The sequence below is a fragment of the Muntiacus reevesi genome, chromosome 4, assembly GCF_963930625.1.
Source record: "Muntiacus reevesi chromosome 4, mMunRee1.1, whole genome shotgun sequence".
In the NCBI taxonomy this organism is placed as follows: domain Eukaryota; kingdom Metazoa; phylum Chordata; class Mammalia; order Artiodactyla; family Cervidae; genus Muntiacus; species Muntiacus reevesi.
This window is the reverse complement of record NC_089252.1, coordinates 73,600,247-73,620,098: the sequence shown is the minus strand read 5'-3', so window position 1 is coordinate 73,620,098 and position 19,852 is coordinate 73,600,247. Positions and strand designations below refer to the sequence as shown.

General features: G+C 37.8%; 1 protein-coding gene across 4 annotated transcripts in view; it reads left to right on the top strand.

Moving 5' to 3' along the window:
• ULK4 (unc-51 like kinase 4) overlaps positions 1–19,852 on the top strand; it is a 496,024-nt gene that overhangs the window by 347,785 nt on the left and 128,387 nt on the right. The gene's annotated exons all lie outside the window — the stretch shown is intronic.

The window sequence follows — 19,852 nt, the reverse complement described above, 5'->3', positions numbered from 1 at the left end:
TTCTTTTTTTCGAGTTGAGTAATAATCCATTCTTGATGCCCTTCTGAGTAGACATGTCACAAGCAGCAGCCCCTGGGCCTGCTAATTACTGTCAAAGAGCGTGACTACCTGGCCCCCTTCCCAAGCAGGACATTTTGGGCAGACAGGCTCTAACATGTCCTCATACAATGGCCCAACACAGCCATTTGACATAATATATAAAGGCACCTTTTTCATCCAGTTTATTTGAAAGATTCACCAGAGAGTTGAAATGACCGTTTGTCACCTGCTGCTGCTAAGTCGCTTCAGTCGTGTCCGACTCTGAGCGACCCCATAGACGGCAGCCCACCAGGCTCCCCCGTCCCTGGGATTCTCCAGGCAAGAACACTGGAGTGGGTTGCCATTTCCTTCTCCAATGCATGAAAGTGAAGAGTGAAAGTGCAGTCGCTCAGTCATGTCCAACTCTTAGCGACCCATGGACTGCAGCCCACCAGGCTCCTCCATCCATGGGATGTTCCAGGCAAGAGTACTGGTGTGGGGTGCCATTGCCTTCTCCTTCAAGTCAGTAACTGGACCAGAGGAGTACTTCTGGCCCTTTCAAGTTCTATCATTCTAAAATTCACTCAAGAGATAATGAAAAATACTTAGTAGCAGAAAAGGTGTAATATTTTTCCAAAAATATTCTCAAGGAGTCTTTGTCGCATGCACTTCCATGTTCATTCTTGTAAGGTATCACTTGGGCCAGGAAGTAATTGTATTCATATTTAGTTCAAAGTTAGGATTTATTCTCACTTGAGTTCTAACAGTTTTAGACTCATCTTTAGGCCATGTCTACATGATCTGGTAAAATAAGTTGAGACGCATCAGCCTTGACTGATTGGAACTTGTGAGCTTACTTCTTGGGAATGTGTCCCGTTGTGGCTTGTGTGCCTGTGTGTGTCCCATCTATTAGTTATTTTATTTTCACTTTGATGGGATTCCCTAGGGTCATTAGCAGTCAGGTTTCCATAATTTCTGTCTATCCTTGGAACTGAACCATCTCCAGGAAGAATAGTGGGACATCACCAAAGACTTGCCCTGTAGAATTCACTCCTGTCATCATTCTGCCATCAAGAGCATGCCTGTTGGACTGTGTACTTTCAAGTGCAGTAGACAAACACTCGTTTTACAGAGAAGTAAATGTGAGTATAAGCTATTTGGTTGAGCTTTTCCTGTCTATCTTTTCTGTCAGTGTGAACTGAAGGGTTAAGTTTTCAGCTCATAACCTTTTTTTTTTTTAAATAAGTATGGTTTCACACATAATTAAAGATACACTTGAGGCAAAAATAGGAAACTCACATTTCATGTAAATGAAACCTCAAAGCTGTTTGGAATGTGGAGACCAAGATAATTACAAAATCCATCATGCAGAAACACTGCAAATACAGGCAATTCAATGTGTTAGCCAGTTATCAGTTTCTCTTCATTTGTCACTGAAAGAAAAACAGATTGAATGTTTGATAGGTAGCCTCACTTTTCCCGTACTAGTAATTGTTTAAAAATCAAGTTCAAAACACTTTGAGTATTAACACTGGGAAAATATAAAGTACCAAAACGTAAAATAATAATAAAATAAAATGATATTTTTTTATGCTGGAACCTCACATACATGATGCCAAGAAGTGTGAATGAAAAACTAAAAAAAAATTATTCTATAATCTTGATTTATGAGCAGAACAGCTCCTGAGTTTTTGTTTGTTTTTAAGGTGGAACATTGTTTCTTGAGTGCCTTTGAGGGTGTTTCTGGAGGAGATTAGCATTTGAACAGTAAACCCAGTAAAGCAGATTGTCCTTACTGATGCAAATAGGCATCACTCAACTGTTTGATGGCCTGCATAGAACAAAAAGGCAGAGGAAGGCACATTTGGTGTGCACTTGAGCTGGGATGTCCATCTGCTGCCATCATACATTGGAACTCCTGGATCCTGAGTCTTCAGGCTCAGACTAGGGTTTGCACCGTTGGCTCCCCTGGTTTTCAGGGCCTTTGGATTTGGATAAAGAACTATACCATCAGCTTTCCTGGGCTTCGAGCTCTTGGATGGCAAATCCATGGAACTTTTCAGCCTTTATAACCATGGGAGCCAATCCTTCATAATAAATCCCTTTCTGCATAATTATGTATCTCCTGTTGGCTCTTTCTCTGGAGAATCCTATCTAACATACTAGTTGAAAAGGCTGTAAATTTAAAATTTTAATACGTATTGCCACATTGCCATCCCTAAAAGGTAGACTACCGTTTTCATTCTCCTCAAAAGAAAGGCTACCTGTTTCCCTTGCTGATACTGAATTTTATGAAGTTACATCATTTTGCTTTTCTTGTAGATGACACTTTGTATGTCTTTGTGTTTTGTATTCATTTAATTTTTAATGTAATTTAACGTCTTTGATGGGTTTGTTAGCCACTGGTGTATCTTTTTCTATAAATTCCTTTAGTGTATTCTTTGCTGATTTATTTTCTGTTTAGTTTACTCTTTCCTGTTGATTTTTTAAGAATTCTTTGACTAGTAAGATGTTTATTATTTTGTCATAACAAATATACCTTTTATTTTCTTTCTGTATTTATAATTTTTTTGGTACTTTAGCTCTAAAGGTAATTTTCATTTAGTAGTCACTTTTATCAGTTTTTCTTTATGGCTTTTGAGTTTTATGTCATCTTTTAAAAGATCTTCCCATTCCAAGAATATAAATATATTCATCTGTATTTTCTTCTGGTACTTTCTTGATGATTTCTACCTTTCAGTATTTGGTTTAGTCAGGATTATTATTTTGTTGTAAGGAGTAGGGTGGACATCTATGTGGTAGTGTATTTGTAAAAGATTTCAAACATCACATACTATTAAGATTTTGTTTTGTATGCTTTGGGATATAATTGTCAGGTTAGTGGGAGTAGCACCTACATAGCCTCTGAAAATACCATTTCTTTGAATATAGTTGGTTCTCTTTGTTCTCTGTACCACAATCATTACCTAATTGGGAGTAGTTTGTATTCTAAGAGACAATAGGAAATGTCCTGTGAAAATAGCATCTCTTTGACCTAAATGGGTATCTTCCTAATAAAACTAAAGGGGATGAAACTGGAGTGATTCTTTTATAGCACAGGAAAGAAGGTGCGTAATAGGAGAGTGTTCTGATGCGCACCCCCGCCCCCCAGGGGTTACCAGGAGAGCCTCCTTGGCCTTGTGTGATCCTCCAGAGAAGCCAGCATCTTCGGTGTGAAAAGACAGCTCTTCTCCGCTGATTCATCAAGTACAAATAGTCATGATCAAGACATCTGGGATGATGATGAAAACTCCATTTAAAGTCAAGAGGTGTTATGGATAACAACTTGACGTGTGTGTATGTATGTACTTTATATCTACTTCAGTGTCACACTAGTTGCGTTTTACTTTGTCAATGTTGGTCTTTAATGTCTAGGCCTCCTACAGTATATGCTAGATTTTTAAAGTGTGGAAACTGCTCTTGCTTTGTCTTCCAGGGGGCTAATAGCCTAATGAGACTGAACTCTGGATTTATAGGTAATAGCAACAAAAAGGGAAATGGTTACATCTCTTAAAGGGAGAGACAAACTATATTAGCTGATTGATTGGACAGTCCATGGGAGGCTGTCTGGGGCTTCCCCGGGTGGCACAGTGGGAAAGAATGTGCCTGCCATTGCAAGAGAAGCAGGAGATCCGGGTTAGGTCCCTGAGTCAGGAAGATCTCCTGGAGGAGGAGGTGGCAACCGACTCCAGTAGTCTTGCCTGGAAAAATTCTGTGGACAAAGGAGCCTGGTGGAATACAGTCCGTAGGGTCACAAAGAGTCAGACACAACTGAACACACATGCACATGAGGCTGTTTGGCAAGACACGTGGTATTTCCATGATGCAGTTGGGTCATCTCTGAGCACCCATTCATTTAATTGTGGTTGAGTTGGCTTCATTGGTTACCAGATGAAAGGCTTTGGGCAAGTTAGTAAGTCTCCATTCCCATGTCAAAAAAAGGAGGAAATTTTAACACCTCATGGGGTTTTAGGAAAACTAAAGGAACAATGTGTGAAGAACTCTTGTCACAGCACTTGGCATATAGTAACGCTCACCATCACTGTTCTTTTCTCTCTCTGTTATACTGATGGTGGTCTTGTCTTTATTACTCAGTAATATATTAAACATGTGGTGAAGAACCATCATGGCTACCACCTCCAAATGTAATTCCCAGGTGCCTTTAGAAATGAACTGTATTTTAAAGATGAGCAGTAAACACTCTTGAGTTTGTGTTATTTTTGCCACCTCCCCCCCAAAAAAACCCTTTGATTTTATACAAATTCAGAAAGCCTGTCTGCGCATCATTTTGAAGCAGAAAAATAATGTTGATATTTAGTAGTATGGATATTTAGCCATGACTGTGATGCAGTGAAGTTAACAGTTTTGATAACGATGTTTGGCTTTTTTGTTTTGTTTAATGCCTGCAAAATTATCCTGCCTACGGCTCCCAGAGGCCCTTCCCATACAGCATGTTCTGTAATCATATTACTGATCTAATAAACATCTATCTCTTACTGTAATAAACTCTCTTTGTGAGCAGCCTCATTAATGTGCTGAAATAAGGGACCCCATGGCATTTCCAGCAATTTCACTGTAGCTCTAAAGTGAGCTGGCCTGACGGCACTGTTGGTGGGAAAACTACCCCTTCAGCTCCCATGAATGAGTCTCCGGCAGGGTCACAGTTCACAGACGTGCAAGGGGCAGAGCCTCCCAGTAAAGCTGCTTTAGGGGAAGCAGAATCCTACAGCGCAATTCTTCAGACCAACAGCCTCATTTTCATTTTAATTCTGGATCAGTCTCTTTGAATAAATGAACCATTAGTTTGTGAAGCTGAGACTTTGCCGTATGGAATTTATGTGCATTGTCTGGATAATAAAGCCATAACTATGATTAACCAGTTTTATGCAGAGAATTTTCTTCTTCCAGTTGTAAAAATTGCCTGGTTTGGTAAGTTTTTACTGTTAGGAAGTGGTTTTTAAATTTTACTAGCTTGATAATTTTACTATAAAATATCCGTTCATTTATTGGAAATAAAATCCATTTTTAGAGATGAATGTATTATCACCTATGAGTTTTCCTTTGGAGTATATTCTCTACCTCAAACCTCTGCTATTTAAATATAAGCTTTGCAGAAGTGGGTTATTTTAGCATAGAGAGGACTCCAGGTATTTTTCAATATCCTGGATTCAGCAAACAGTCATTTTTGCAGAATTCTAAACTATAATTCTATAATGCATTTTAAAAAATTCAGATCTCTTTCTGCATTATTTGATGGTCATAAGAAAGTATGACGGTCTGTTGCAGAAACTATTATATGCTACCTTAGTCCGTCTTAACCTTCTCCAGCCTTTGTCATTTGTTATAGTGAGTCTTGCATCTGCCTTTTGTCATTTAGTCAAGGTCATTACAGAGGGTACCCAGGAAATTGCCCCTTTTTAAAATTTTAGGCATATTTATTTTTCTCTTTCTGATTTACTTCACTCTGTATAAACAGTGTCTAGGTTCATCCACGTCTCTACAAATGGCCCAGTTCGTTCATTTTTATGGCTGAGTAATGTGTACCACACCTTCTTTATCCGTTCCTCTGTTGATGGACATTTAGGTTGCTTCCACGTCTTGAATATTATAAATAGTGCTACTATGAACATTGAGGTGCATGTATGTTTTTTGAATTATGGTTTCTCTCAGTATATGCTTAGGATTAATGCATATATGTGGAATCTAGGAAAAAAAATGCATAGAAGATCTTATTTGTAGAGCAGAAATAGAGACACAGATGTAGAGAACAGGCATATGGATAGGAGAGGGAATGGAGGCAGTGAATTGGCGGACTGGAGTTGACACATATACAGTCTTGATACTGTGTATAAGATAAAATAGATAACTGATGAGAACATACTATATAGCACAGGGAACTCTGCAACATGTGACTTATGTGTGTCCACTTAACATATCACTCTACTTCACTCCCCAAATTAGATGTGATTATTTTATATTGTTAGGTTAATTATGTTCCTATTATGGCTTGCAATTGTAATTATCTTTTATTTTTTGTCTGGCTATTCATTGTGAAGACTAATAAACATCTTTTACTATTGTGATTATGTAACTATTATTCTTGCCTGGAGAATCCCAGGGAAGGGAGCCTGGTGGGCTGGCGTCTATGGGGTCACACAGTATTGGACACGACTGAAGTGACTTAGCAGCAACTATTATTCATTTTAATACCATTGCATCATGATCAGTCAACCAGAATATAATAGAATTCTGTAATGTAAAACTATGATTTAATAGAACCTGTAATCACTTTTTAAAATTCAGATTAATTCAGATAATTAATTAGAATTATCTTTTAATTTTTCTGAAAAATATAGAAAGCCCAGGTGTTGTTTTTTTTCCTCCAAATCTCCAAATGTGATTTAGTTTATGTTTTCCAGTTTCTCTGTCTCTTTTTTCAGTTGTTCTTTCTCAAGCCTTTATCAAGTGTAGTAAGCAGAAAAGCTTTTGTGTACATATATGTAAATAATATGTATAATAAATATATTTTAGAAAACATGAAGTTTTGCTCAGTGAAAAAATTTATGACATTTTGGTTCCACTTATTTAACTAAGTATGACTAGAATGCTAGATGTCTAATTTGTATTCACTCAAAATTTTGATATAATTCCATTTACTCTGGCATCTATTATTACTGCTAAAGTCTAGAAGGCTTATGGAGAAGGAAATGGCAACCCATTCCAGTATTCTTGCCTGGAAAATCCCATGGACAAAGGAACCTGGTAGGCTACAGTCCATGGGGTCATAAAGAGTCACAAAGATTATTTTAGGGATTTTTTTTTTTTAAATTTCAATGAGGCTTGAAACTTCTAATCCAGTTCTGAAAATACAAGAAATACTATGTTGTTAAAAAAAAATTAGTATGTGATACAGTATTAACTGAAGTACAGGTTTGTCTTCAAATTTCACAAAATTTTATGCTAGTGTCCATTATTTGTTTTCATACCTTATTTAAGAGTCCACATTGTATTTGGTTGTATTGAGCAACTTCAGCATGCAACAAAATCTGGTAAATTCTCTTTTCATTTTTATTCTGTTACACATTATTTTCTACTTTTCCTTATTATGGTTTCTTAGATACTCCCATCATTTAAAAGTAGACATTTAATTTCCAAATACTTGGTGTTAAGTATCTTTGATATTAATTTCTCATTTAAAAGCTTTCTTCTCTGTAGTTACCCTCTGGGTTTTTTCAGTTTTCTAACTTTATTGAGGCTTTTAATGGCTAAGTCAAAGATCTCTCTTGGTAAATGTCACATTGCACTTGAAAATATGTGGGTTATTTTCACATATTGTTTGATACTGATTTCTACAGAATTCCACAGTGATAAGAGAGCAGACTCTGTATAATTTCAATACCTTTAGACTGTGACATTTTTGCACCTTGTTTTATGTCCCTGGTTGTATTCCAGTGTCTCCTGGTTTATCATCCATGAGAGTTTGAATGAAATTTGTATCCTACTGGTGTGTTAAAATAGTATGCTATGCTATGCTTAGTTGCTCAGCCGTGTCTGACTTTGCAACCCCAGGGACTGTAACCTGCCAGGCTCCTTTGTCCATGGGATTCTCCAGGCAAGAATACTGGAGTGGGTTGTCATGCCTGCCTCCAGGGGATCTTCCCAACCCAGGAATCGATCCCATGTCTCCCGCATTGCATGCAGATTCTTTACCATCTGAGCCACCAGGCAAGCCTGTGAAAGTTGTATAAGTCTTAACAATGTTGAATTGGTTCATTGCTCTTCGGGTCTACTCTGTCCTTCTACTTTTCTGTCCGTTCTATTAAGTTTTGAGAGTTTGATACTGAAACTTCAACTAAAAATCTGAACTTATCTACTTAAAAAATAACTGATATATAGTGGAACTATGTGTAACTTTGTTCTATGTTTTCCAAGTCTCCCACAAATATGTGATAATACTTTCAATAATTTAAAAAATAAAAAAGAAATATAATTTAGAAAAACAAAAATTCAGTCAAGGGTCAAGGATTGTAAAAATGCTCTAGGAGACATTCAAAGAACAAAAGTTCAAAAAAGAAAACCATAATTAAAGAATATAAAAATCCAATAAAAAGATAAAATAGCATATTGAGCAAAGCTAAATGAATAATGAAGATGATGATGTTAAGAAAACTTTTTTTTACAAAGGTCAAAGAGAAAAGGCAGATTGCCAATCAACATTCCAATCATTCTGACAGTGGGTCATTCAGGAGTATTAATAGAAACCAGAAGATGATGGAGTCCTTTATAAAAGATCTGAGAAATAATGATGAACTTTGAAGTATCTGTTAAACTAAATAATCATTTTCACACACACACACACACACACACACACACACAAGACATTGTTACCACTACACCTGCAACTTAAAAAACAGTTACTGATAAACTCAGTATACTGGATAAATCAGAATTTGGAGGAGAGTTAAGGGTATGCAGAGGAGCTTAAAACTGCATTTATTGGATCATCAGTAATTATCTTGCTATACTCTATAGATCTTTATGTTTGAGAGACTTCATCTCAATTTAAAAAGTGATTATAATATGAGAAAATAGATACTAAAAACACCACAGTGTTATTAATGACGATTTAAGAATACTGTCTCAGGATTTAAAGGAAGAAGAAAAGGAAAAGAAAAGTAGATCGGGGACTTCCCTGGTGGTCCATTGACTAAGACTCCACACTCCCAATGCAGGGCGCCTCGCTTCCATCCCTGCTTAGGGAACTAGGTCCCACATGCTGCAACTGTAGAGTCTGCATGCTACAACCAGAGTAAGAGTGTTAGTCGCTCAGTCGTGTCCAACTCTTTGTGAACCCATGGACCCCTGCCTGGCTTCTCTGTCCATGGCATTTCCCAGGCAAGCATACTGGAGTAGGTTGCCATTTCCTTATCCCCAACGCAGGGATCGAACCTGGGTCTTCTGTGTTGAAGGCAGATTCTTTACCATCTGAGCCACCAGTGAAGCCCACAACCAAAATATCCCAAAACTAAAAGGATCCCACATGCCACAACTCAGACCCAGCACAGCCAAATTAAATTAATTTTTTGATAAAGAACGGAAGACTAGAGCATTTACAAGAAAGGCGAGCTTGCACGTCTTAAGTGGGGAGAGTGTTTCAGTGGTTGGAGAGTATTAAGAGCCATGAAGGGAAGACAAAACAAGAATGAAGAGAAAGTTCCAACTGATATATACATATATGATATAAAAACTTAGAATCAACTTGTTGATTTCTACCAAAACAAACAAAAAACCCTATTGGGATTTCGATTGGGATTACGTTTAGTCTTAATTTGGAGAGAATGGCATTTTAACAAAATTGCCTTCCCACCCATGAATGTGGTGTATCCCTTCGCTTATTTGGGTCCTCTTTAATTTATCTCAACAATATTTTGTATTTTTAAGTGTATAGGTCTTTCATCTTTTGTCAGACTTATCCCTGAATATTTCAGTTTTTTGGATGTTATGGTACATGATATTATTTGTTTTTTTGTGAGCATCTATTATATTTATTGATGGACATTTAGGTGGTTTATAGTTTTTTCCATTACAGCAATGCAATGAATAACTTTGTATATGCAAATATACTCACATCTGATTATTTCCCTTAAAATTTTTTTTATTTTTTATTGTAGTTGCTATGCAGTATTATATTGATATCATAGTATAGGTATACAATATAGTGATTCATAATTTTTAAAGGTTGTACTCCATTTATATTTATTGTAAAATATTGGTTATATTCCCCACATTGTACAATATATCCTTGTAACTTACTTCATACAGAATAGTTTGTACCTCTTAATTTCCCACTCCTGTGTTGGCTGTCATCCTTACCCTTTCCCCATTGGTAAACACTAGTTTTTCTCCATATTTGTGAGTCTGCTTCTTTTTTGTTGTATTGACTAGTCTGTTGTATTTTTAAGATTCCTCATAAAAGTGGTATCATACTGTGTTTCCTTTCTCTGACTTATTTCACTGAGCATAATGCCCTCCAAGTCCATCCAGGTTGCTGCAAATGGCAAATTTCATTCTTTGTATGGCCAAGTAATATTCCATTGGCGTGTATGTGTATATATATGTGTGTGTGTATGTATAGTGCATATTCTTTATTCATTCATCTGTTGATGGACACATGGAAACAGATGAGGTTTCTTTTGTACCTTGGCATTAGCAAATATTGCTGCTATGAACTTTGGGTTACATGTATCTTTTCCATTTAGTGTTTTTGCTTGTAAGCTTTAAACTCATTTTTGGACTCTAGTGGATAGTTTGTGAATTCCACTGAATTTTCTACATCAAGAATCATGTCTTCTGCAAATAAGCAGTTAAGTCTTCTTTTCCAATCTGGATTTCCTATATTTATTTGTTTGTTTGTTTATTCATTTTGGCCCGGCTGCACTGGCCAGAACCTCCCCTGTTCTCCCCTGGTGAGAGCACATGTTCCTCTCTGTCTTCATGATCAGGGTGAAGCATTAAGTCTCTGACATGTTTTTATCACCTTCTACTCCTTGTTTGCTGAGTTTTTGTTAGAAACAGGTGTTGCATATTGTTAAATACTTTTTCTATTGAGATGATTGTGGTTTTTCTTTTTAAATTATTAATATGATATTATGGGTTGACTGTATCTCTTAAAAAAGGTGTGTTAAAACCCTCACCCCCCAGTACCTCAGAATGTGACCTTGGTTGGAAGTAGGATCATGTACATAATTGGTTAAGATGAGGTCATACTGGAATAGTGAGGGCTCCCCGACCCACTGTGACTGGTGTCCTTATAAGAAGATGGCCATATGCAGCCAGAGACACAAGGGAGAATACTGTGTGATGATGGAAGCAGAGACTGGAATTCTGCTACCACAGACAAGGCACATCTGGGGCTCTCAGAGCCTGTAGGAGGCAGGAAGGATTCATGCCTGGAGGCTACAGAAGGGACATTACTCTGTCCCCTCCTTGATATGAGACTTATAGTCTCCAGAACTGCAAAATCAGTTTTTGTTTTTTAAGCCCACTCAGTTTGTGGGTTTTTTTAGCCCACTCAACTATGATGGCAACCCTTGGGAATTAATACATGTGATATGTTACAGTGACAGATTTTTTTGAATGTTAAACTGACCTTTATTCCTGGGATACACCCCGTTTTGTCAAGAGGTATTATTTTATCATTATCCTTGTCATGTTTTGTTGGCTTGGAGTTGCTTTAATTTTGTTTAGAATTTGTGCATCTGTGTTCATGAGGGATGTTGTTTTGCAGTTTACCGTATAATGGTTTTTGTCCTGTTTTGGTATCAGGGTAATGTTGATCTTAGCAGATGAATTGGGAAGTATTCTCTGCTCTTTGATATTCTTGAAGACTGTGCAGAGTTGTTACTGGTTTTTTAAAAAAGATGTATCAAGAAATAACTCATACCTTTAACCCCTCTAAAGTGTACAATTCACTGCTGTTTAGTGCATTTTCAGAGTTGTGCATCATCACCGTTATCTGATCACAGAACATCTTTGTCACCCCAGAAAGGAATTTCATACTCATGAAAAGTCACTCCCCATACTCTCTCCTCCAAACCTTTGTCAATCACTAATTTGCTTTCTGTTTCTATAGATTGGCCTATTCTAGTTATTTCTTATACATGGAACTATATAATATGTGGCCTTTCTCTGAGTATGATGTTTTTTTGAGGTTCGTTCATGTTTCTAGCTTGCAACATAAGTACTTGCTTCGTTGTTTTGGTGAAGGATCTTCCACGGTATAGATATACAGTATTTGTGTATCCACTTATTAGTTGATGGACATTTGGGTTGTTTCCACTTTTTGGCAATTTTGAATTAAGGCTGCTGTTAGCAATTGTGTACAAGCTTTTGTGTAAACATGTGCTTTCTTCCTCTTGAGTATGTATCTAGGCGTGGATGTGCTCAGTCCTAAGGTCAGTCTGTGTTTAACCTTTTGAGAAAATACAGTGTTTCCCAAAGCTGCCGTTAGCACCAGCAGTGTATGGAGGTTCTAGTTTTCCCACACCCTCGCTGACACTTGTCCTTATCTGTATTTTTAATTGTAGCCATCGTAGTGGGTGTGAAGGTGGCTCTGACTTGCATTTCCCTGATGGCTGATCATGTTGGATATCTTTTCCTGTGCTTACTGCCCATTTTTGGGAAAAAAATGTCTTTTTTTCTTTGCCCTTTAAAAAATTAGGTTATTCGTCTTTTTATCACTGAGTTGTAAGATATTTTATATTTTGTGTGTATACACGTCCCTTATTATCTATTAGATTTACAGTAATTTTCCCTTGTTCTGTGGATGATCTTTTCACTTTCTTCATATATGGAGATGGAGTCATTTATCAATTTTGTTGTTGTTCTTGTGCTTCTGGTGTCATACGCAAGAAACATTGCCCCACCCAAAGTCACAAAGGTGTAATGACTTTTATATTTTCTTCTTAAAGTTTTGTATGTTTTATTTCAGTTCAGTAGCTCAGTCGTGACCAACTCTCTGCAACCCCATGGACTGCAGCCCGCCAGGCTTCCCTGTCCATCACCAACTCCCAGAGATTGCTGAAATTCATGTCCATCAAGTTGGTGATGCCATCTGTTTGTATGTTTAGCTCTTATATTTAGATATTTGATCCATTTGGAGACAGTTTTTGGATGAGGTGTACCAGTCCATTCTAAAGGAGATCAGTCCTGGGTGTTCATTGGAAGGACTGATGTTGACGCTGAAACTCCGATACTTTGGCCACCTGATGTGAAGAGCTGACTCATTTGAAAAGACCCTGATGCTGGGAAAGATTGAGGGCAGGAGGAGAAGGGGATGACAGAGGATGAGATGGTTGGATGGCATTACCGACTTAACAGACATGAATGAGTTTGGGTGGACTCTGGGAGTTGGTGATGGACAGAGAGACCTGGCATGCTGTGGTTCATGGGGTCGCAAAGAGTCGGACACGACAGCGACTGAACTGAACTGAACCGTGAGGTATGGGTCTAACTGCATTCTTCTGCATGTGAACACCTACTTGTCTCAGCATAATTTGTTTAAAAAGGCCACTTTTCCCCCATTAAATTGTCTTGGCATGCCTGTCAAAAATCAGTTTACCATAAATGTAAGTGTAGAATTTGGGACTCTAAATTCTATTCCACTGATATTCTGTATATCCTTATGCCAATACTACATTGACTGGATTATGGTAGCTTTGCAGCAAAATTTGAAATTGGGAAATGTGAGCCTTCCAAATTTATTCTTCTTTTTAAAGATCATTTTGGCTATTAGTCTCTTGTATTTCTATATGAATTTTACAATCAGCTTATCAAATTTCTGAAAAAAGAAAAAATCCAGCTGCAGCTCTGAATGCTTTTTATTTGCAACTCAGTTTGGGGCATATTGACAACCTAATAATATTAACTCTTGATCCTTGAACATGACGTGTTTTGCAGTTTATGTACCTTCCTTAACTTTTTCCTACAATGTTTCAGCTTTCAAGCCATGTACTTCTTATAACTTCAGTTTTAAATATTCTTTTTGATGCTACTGTAATGCAGTTGTTTTCTTTTTTTTTCACATTCTTCATTGCCAGTGTGTATACATACAATTGATTTTTGTATATTGATCTCATATTCTGCCCCCTTGTTGAACTTGCTTATTTTTATAGTTCTTTAGTGGATTTGCTAGTATTTTTGTATGTAAGGGTATGTCATCTGCAAATAGAGTTTTCCTTTCTAGGGGATTTCTACTTATTTTCCTTGCTTAATTGCCATAACTAAAACTTCCAATATAATGGTGAATATAAATGGCAGGAATGGACATCTGCCTTGTTCATAATCTTAAACCATGGTAAGTGTGGTGTCAGCTATAAATTTTGCCTGAGATGCCCTTTATCAATTTGAGAAAGTTCTCTTCTATTTATAATTTGTTGAGTGTTTTTTAATACTAAAAGGGTTTTTAATTTTGTCAAATGCTTATTCTGTGACCGTTGAAAGACTCATATAATTTTTGTCTTTTATTCTATTCGTGTTGCACATAACCTCGATTGATTTTTAGATGCTAAACTAGCCTTTCATTCCTATGATAAGTTCCACTTGGCCGTGATGTATAACCCCTTAATATGTTGCTGAATTTGGTTTGCGAACACTTTGTTGAAGTTTTTGCATCTATATTCATAAGAAGTTGTCTTTTCTTGGAATGTGTTTATCTGATTTTGGCATCAGGGTAATACTGGCCACTAGACCATTCCAGTATGACCTAAATCAAATCCCTTACTATTATATAGTAGAAGTGACAAATAAATTCAAGGGATGAGATCTGATAGACAGAGTGCCTGAAGAACTATGGACAGAGGTTCGTGACATTGTACAGGAGACAGTGGTCAAGATCATTCCCAAGAAAAATAAATGCAAAGAGGCAAAATGGTTTTCTGAGGAGGCCTTACAAATAGCTGAGAAAAGAAGCAAAAGGCAAAAGAGAAAAGGAAAGATATACCCATTTGAATGCAGAGTTCTAAAGAATAGCAAGGAGAGATAAGAAAGCCTTCCTCAGTGATCAATGCAAAGAAATAGAGGAAAACAACAGAATGGGAAAGACTAGAGATCTCTTCAAGAAAATTAGAGATACCAAGGGAACATTTCATGCAAAGATGGGCACAATAAAGGACAGAAATGGGATGGACCTTAAAGAAGATATTAAGAAGAGGTGGCAAGAATACACAGAAGAACTATACAAAAAAGATCTTCATGACCGAGATAATCGTGGTAGTGTGATCACCCACCTAGAGCCAGACATCCTGGAGTGCAAAGTCAAATGAGCCTTAGGAAGCATCACACAAACAAAGCTAGTGGAGGTGCTGGAATTCCAGCTGAGCTATTTCAAATTCTGAAAGATGGTGCTGTGAAAGTGCTGCACTCAGTATGCCAGCAAATTTGGAAAACTCAGCAGTGGCCACAGGACTGGAAAGGGTCAGTTTTCATTCCAATCCAAAAGAAAGGCAGTGCCGAAAAATGTTCAAACTACTACACAATTGCTCTCATCTCATATGCTAGCAGAGTAATACTCAAAATTCTCCAAGCCAAGCTTCAACAGCATGTGAACCTTGAACTTCCAGATGTTCAAGCTGGATTTAGAAAAGGCAGAGGAACCAGAGATCAAATTGCCAAGATCCACTGGATCATCAAAAAAGCAAAAGAGTTCCAGAAAAACATCTGCTTCTACTTTATTAACTATGCCAAAGCCTTTGACTGTGTGGATCACAACAGATTGTGGAAAATTCTTAAAGAGATGGGAATACCAGACTACCTTACCTACCTCCTGAGAACTCTACTATATATGCAGGTCAAGAAGCAACAGTTAGAACTGGACATGGAACAACAGACTGGTTCCAAATCAAGAAAGGAGTGTGTCAAGGCTGTGTATTGTCGCCCTGCTTATTTAACTTATATGCAGGGTACTCATGCGAAATGCCGGGGTCGATGAAGCACAAGCTGGAAACAAAATTACCGGGAAAAATATCAGTAACATCAGATACGCGTATGACACCACCGTTAAGGCAGAAAGCAAATAACTAAAGAGCCTCTTGATGAAAGTGAAAGAGGAGAGTGAAAAAGTTGGCTTAAAACTAAGGATTCAAAAGACTAAGATCATGGCATCGGTCCCATCACTTCATGGCAAATAGATGGGGAAACAATGGAAACAGTGAGGGGCTCCAGAATCACTGCAGATGGTAACTGCAGCCATGAAATTAAATGACGCTTGCTTCCTTGGAAGGAAAGCTATGCCAACCTACACAGCATATTAGAAAACAGACATTTCTTTGCCGACAAAGGCCTGTCTAGTCAAAGCTATGGTTTTTCCAGTAGTCATACATGGATGTGAGAGTTGGGCTGCAAAGGAAGTTGAGCACCGAAGAAATGATGCTTTTGAAGTATGGTGTTGGAGAAGACCCTTGAGAGTGCCTTGGACTGCAAGGAGATCCAGTCAGTCCATCCTAAAAGAAATCAGTCATGAATATTCATTGGAAGGACTGATGCTGAAGCTGAAACTCCAATACTTTGACCACCTGATGTCCAGAACTGACTTCTTGGAAATACCCTGATGCTGGGAAGGAGGAGAAATACCCTGATGCTGGAATGTGGGAGGAGAAAGGAATGACAGAGGATGAGATGGTTGGATGGTATCACTGACTCGATGAATATGAGTCTTAGAAAGCTCTGGGAGTTGGTGAAGGACCGGGAAGCCTGGCATGCTGCGGTCCATGGGGTTGCAAAGAGTCAGACACGACTGAGCGACTGAACTGAACTGAAATACTGGCCACACAGAATGAGTTTGGAACTGTCCATTTTCTTTAGCTTTCTGAGAAAATGTGTGTAGACTGGGTTTTACTTCTTCGTTGAATCTTTGGTAGAATTTGCCATCAGTGCCATCTAAGCCTATAGCTGTCTTGGTGGAAAGGTTTTCAACCAGAAATTCATTTTCTCTAACAGATAATATACCATCCAGGCTACCAGTTTCTTCATTGTGAGCTTTCCCTTACTCTCTTCTGTCTAGTACTTTGTCCTATGAACTCTAGCTGCTTGGTTTTCTGAGACTTTTCACTCTGTTTCCTCAGCTTAAAAAATCTGCTGGTACCCACCTCAGTTGCTGTCTCTCTCAGGCCTGGAGACCTCTTAAGCCTCTAACCTGGGAGAGGAGTAGAGCTCACCTCAGGTATTTTCCATCCCTGGGCATCACTGTCCTACATTGCCTTGTGTGTAGTATCTTAAAAACCATCGTTTCGTGTATTTTTCTAGTAGTTTGTTTCTTCAGACAGTTGGATATATCCTTATTCTATTATTCCAGGGAGATTTTATACCATCACCATCTTTTCTGTAGTGGTGGGGCAGGGCTCACACACACTCAAACACAAACATCAATTTGGCAAGAATCCAACAAATAAGCCATCTTTGGAGTTACTACTTACGATAAGCATCCTTCGATCATTTCAACAGTGACACTAAACTAACTCATAAATGAAGAAATGTTAAAAGTAGGTTAAAATAGAAGCTTGAATACCTGTGCCTGTCTCACTGACTACCCAAGAGCTATGAAAATAGAGTATCAAATATCTTATGATCATGGGAGAGCGGAAGAAGAAGCTGTTAATGGAAAAAAAATCTCATGCAGTTACTCAGTGATAGAAAGCAGATGGAACTGAATCAAAATCTAGTGAAGAAACCAATTACCCAGAACATACAGAGGAGAAAACTAACCAGAAGGTAAGAACAGATGCTGTTGATCTGTACACTTCGAGTGGAAAACTGCTGGAGGCCCTAGACTCTTATCAGGCTATTGGAAGATGAGCATTTAGAACTGGCAGGCCAATCAAGCCCCTTCCCTTATTCATTGTCTCAGCTTTATTCCAGGTTAATAAGTCAAGGTCTGTGCTGTGAAGAGGATGAGCCATCTATCTGATGTGATTTCTAAGATGGGGTCATTACTTAGAAAGAAACATTTCAGAGTTTGAAGAAATCACAGAGATGATTCAAAGAAATCGCAGGGAAAGCAGCATGAAGAAATAGATACACACAAGTGCAAAGGAAATTGGAGCCATCTGCCTGTACTAATCTGCCCACTCTTTCATTCATAAAATAGAATGCCACGGACCACCAGACATTTGGGGAAGCCTGATAGCCTGAAGCAGAGAAACCAAGGTGAACAAACAGCTGAGCCCGAAAGAGACAAAGTTGATAGGCATTGTAACAGGTTGAATTGTGCGGCGCCCCGCCTCCCCGCAATGAGATGTTGAAGTCCTAACTCCCAGCACCTCAGAATGTTAAACCTTATTTGAAAACACATTCCAGATGAGGTCAGACTCAAGTAGAGTGTTTCTCTAATCCAATATGACTAGCATCTTTATTAGAAGACAACCATGTGAAGTCAAGAGACTCACAGGAGAATTCCATGGGATGACGGAGGCAGAGATAGGAGTTATGCAGCCGCAAGCTAAGGAATGCCTGGGATTTCCAGAAAATCACCAGATGCCAGAAAGAAGCAAGGGAATGTTCTTCCTTGGGTTTCAGAGGCACCAAGGTCCTGCTCTTTGATTTTTAGCTTCTAGCTTCCAGAGCTGTGAGGTAATACATTTCTGTTGTTTATGCCACGCAGTTTGTGGTACTTTTTATGTCAGCCCTAAGAAACTAATACTGGGAGTAAAAGAGAATTTAATAATTCTTATCAAAAACATAAAATGGTCAGATAACCCACAGGAAGATTTTTAAAAAAGGAGTCAGAAAAATAAATGGGGAATAAATAGAAGACAAGTTATAAAATTGCATGTTAGACTTAAACCGTAGCATTTTTATATTATTTATCTTAAAAATGGAAATGAACTAAATGTACCAATTAAAAGATAGAGATGACTAGAGGGGATAACAAAACATGACCCAACAGTATGTTGTCTACAGAAATCTCACTTCAAATATAATGATTTAGGCAGGTTGAAAGTAAAAAGTTGCAAAGTATATATGGTGAAAATAATTAATTTTTAAAAAACAGGAGTGGCCGTCTTAATGTGTAGGTTAATTTCCTGGTTGTGATCTTGTACTGTAGTTATGCAAGATGTTTTCTTTGGGGAGGTCCGATGAAGTGTAAATGGTATCTCTCAGTATTGTTTCTTATAATGGCATATAAACTTGCCAATATCTCAAAATAAGATTCATTCACATACAAAAGAATGAAGTTGGTTCTCTACTTACATGCAAAGATTAAAATGGAAAGACCTAAATGTAAAAGTTAAACTATAAAGTTCTTAGAAGGAAAAATAAATGTAAGCGCTAAAACTATAAAAATTCTTAGAAGTGTAAATCTCAGGACCTTGAAATAGGCAATGGTTTCTTAGGTTTGACACCCAAATCACAAGCAATAAAATGAATAGGTAAGTTGGACGTTACCAAAATAAAAAATATTTTGTGCTTCAAAGGACACTGTCAAGAAAGTGAAAAGACAGTCCACAGAATGGGAAGACAGTTTTGAAATGTGCATCTGCTGAGGGAATTATATCTAAAATATATAAAGGGAATTGTATTTAAAATGTATAAAGAATACTTTAACTTAATTATGATAAGACAAATGACCTAGTTTTAAAAATGAGAAAAAATCTGAGTAAGCATTTCTCCAAAGATGATTTACAAATGACCAAAATGCACATGAAAAGATTTTCAGCATCACTAACCATCAGGGAAGTACAAATGAAAGAGCACCATGGCTGACCACTCCACACATACTAGGATGTCTGTAAATTAAGAAGATAGGTAATAACAAGTGCTGGAGAGGATGTGGGGAACCTGAAACTCTCATACTTTGCTGGTGCTAATGGCAGCTTTGAAAAATAGTCTGGCGACCCCTCAGAAAGTTAAACATAGAGTTACTTATTGTATGACTCAGCAATTTCACTTCCAAGTATACACCTGAGAAACAAAACGTGTGTGCACAAAAATGTATACACAGATGTTCACAGCAGTGCTACTCATGCTGGTCAAAAGTGAAAACAACTCATATGTCCATCAGCTGATGAGTGGATAAACAAAATGTGGCATATCCATTGCATAATAAAAAGAAATGAAATGCCGATACATGCTACAGCATGGATGAATCCTGAAAACATGCTAAGAGAAAGAAGCCAGTCACAAAGGATCATATTTTGTATGATTTCAAGTATCTGAAATGTCTAGAATAGGCAAATCCAGAAAGACAGAAAACTGGTTAGCACTGACCGGGTGGGGAGGAGGAGATGATACAGGGTTTCTT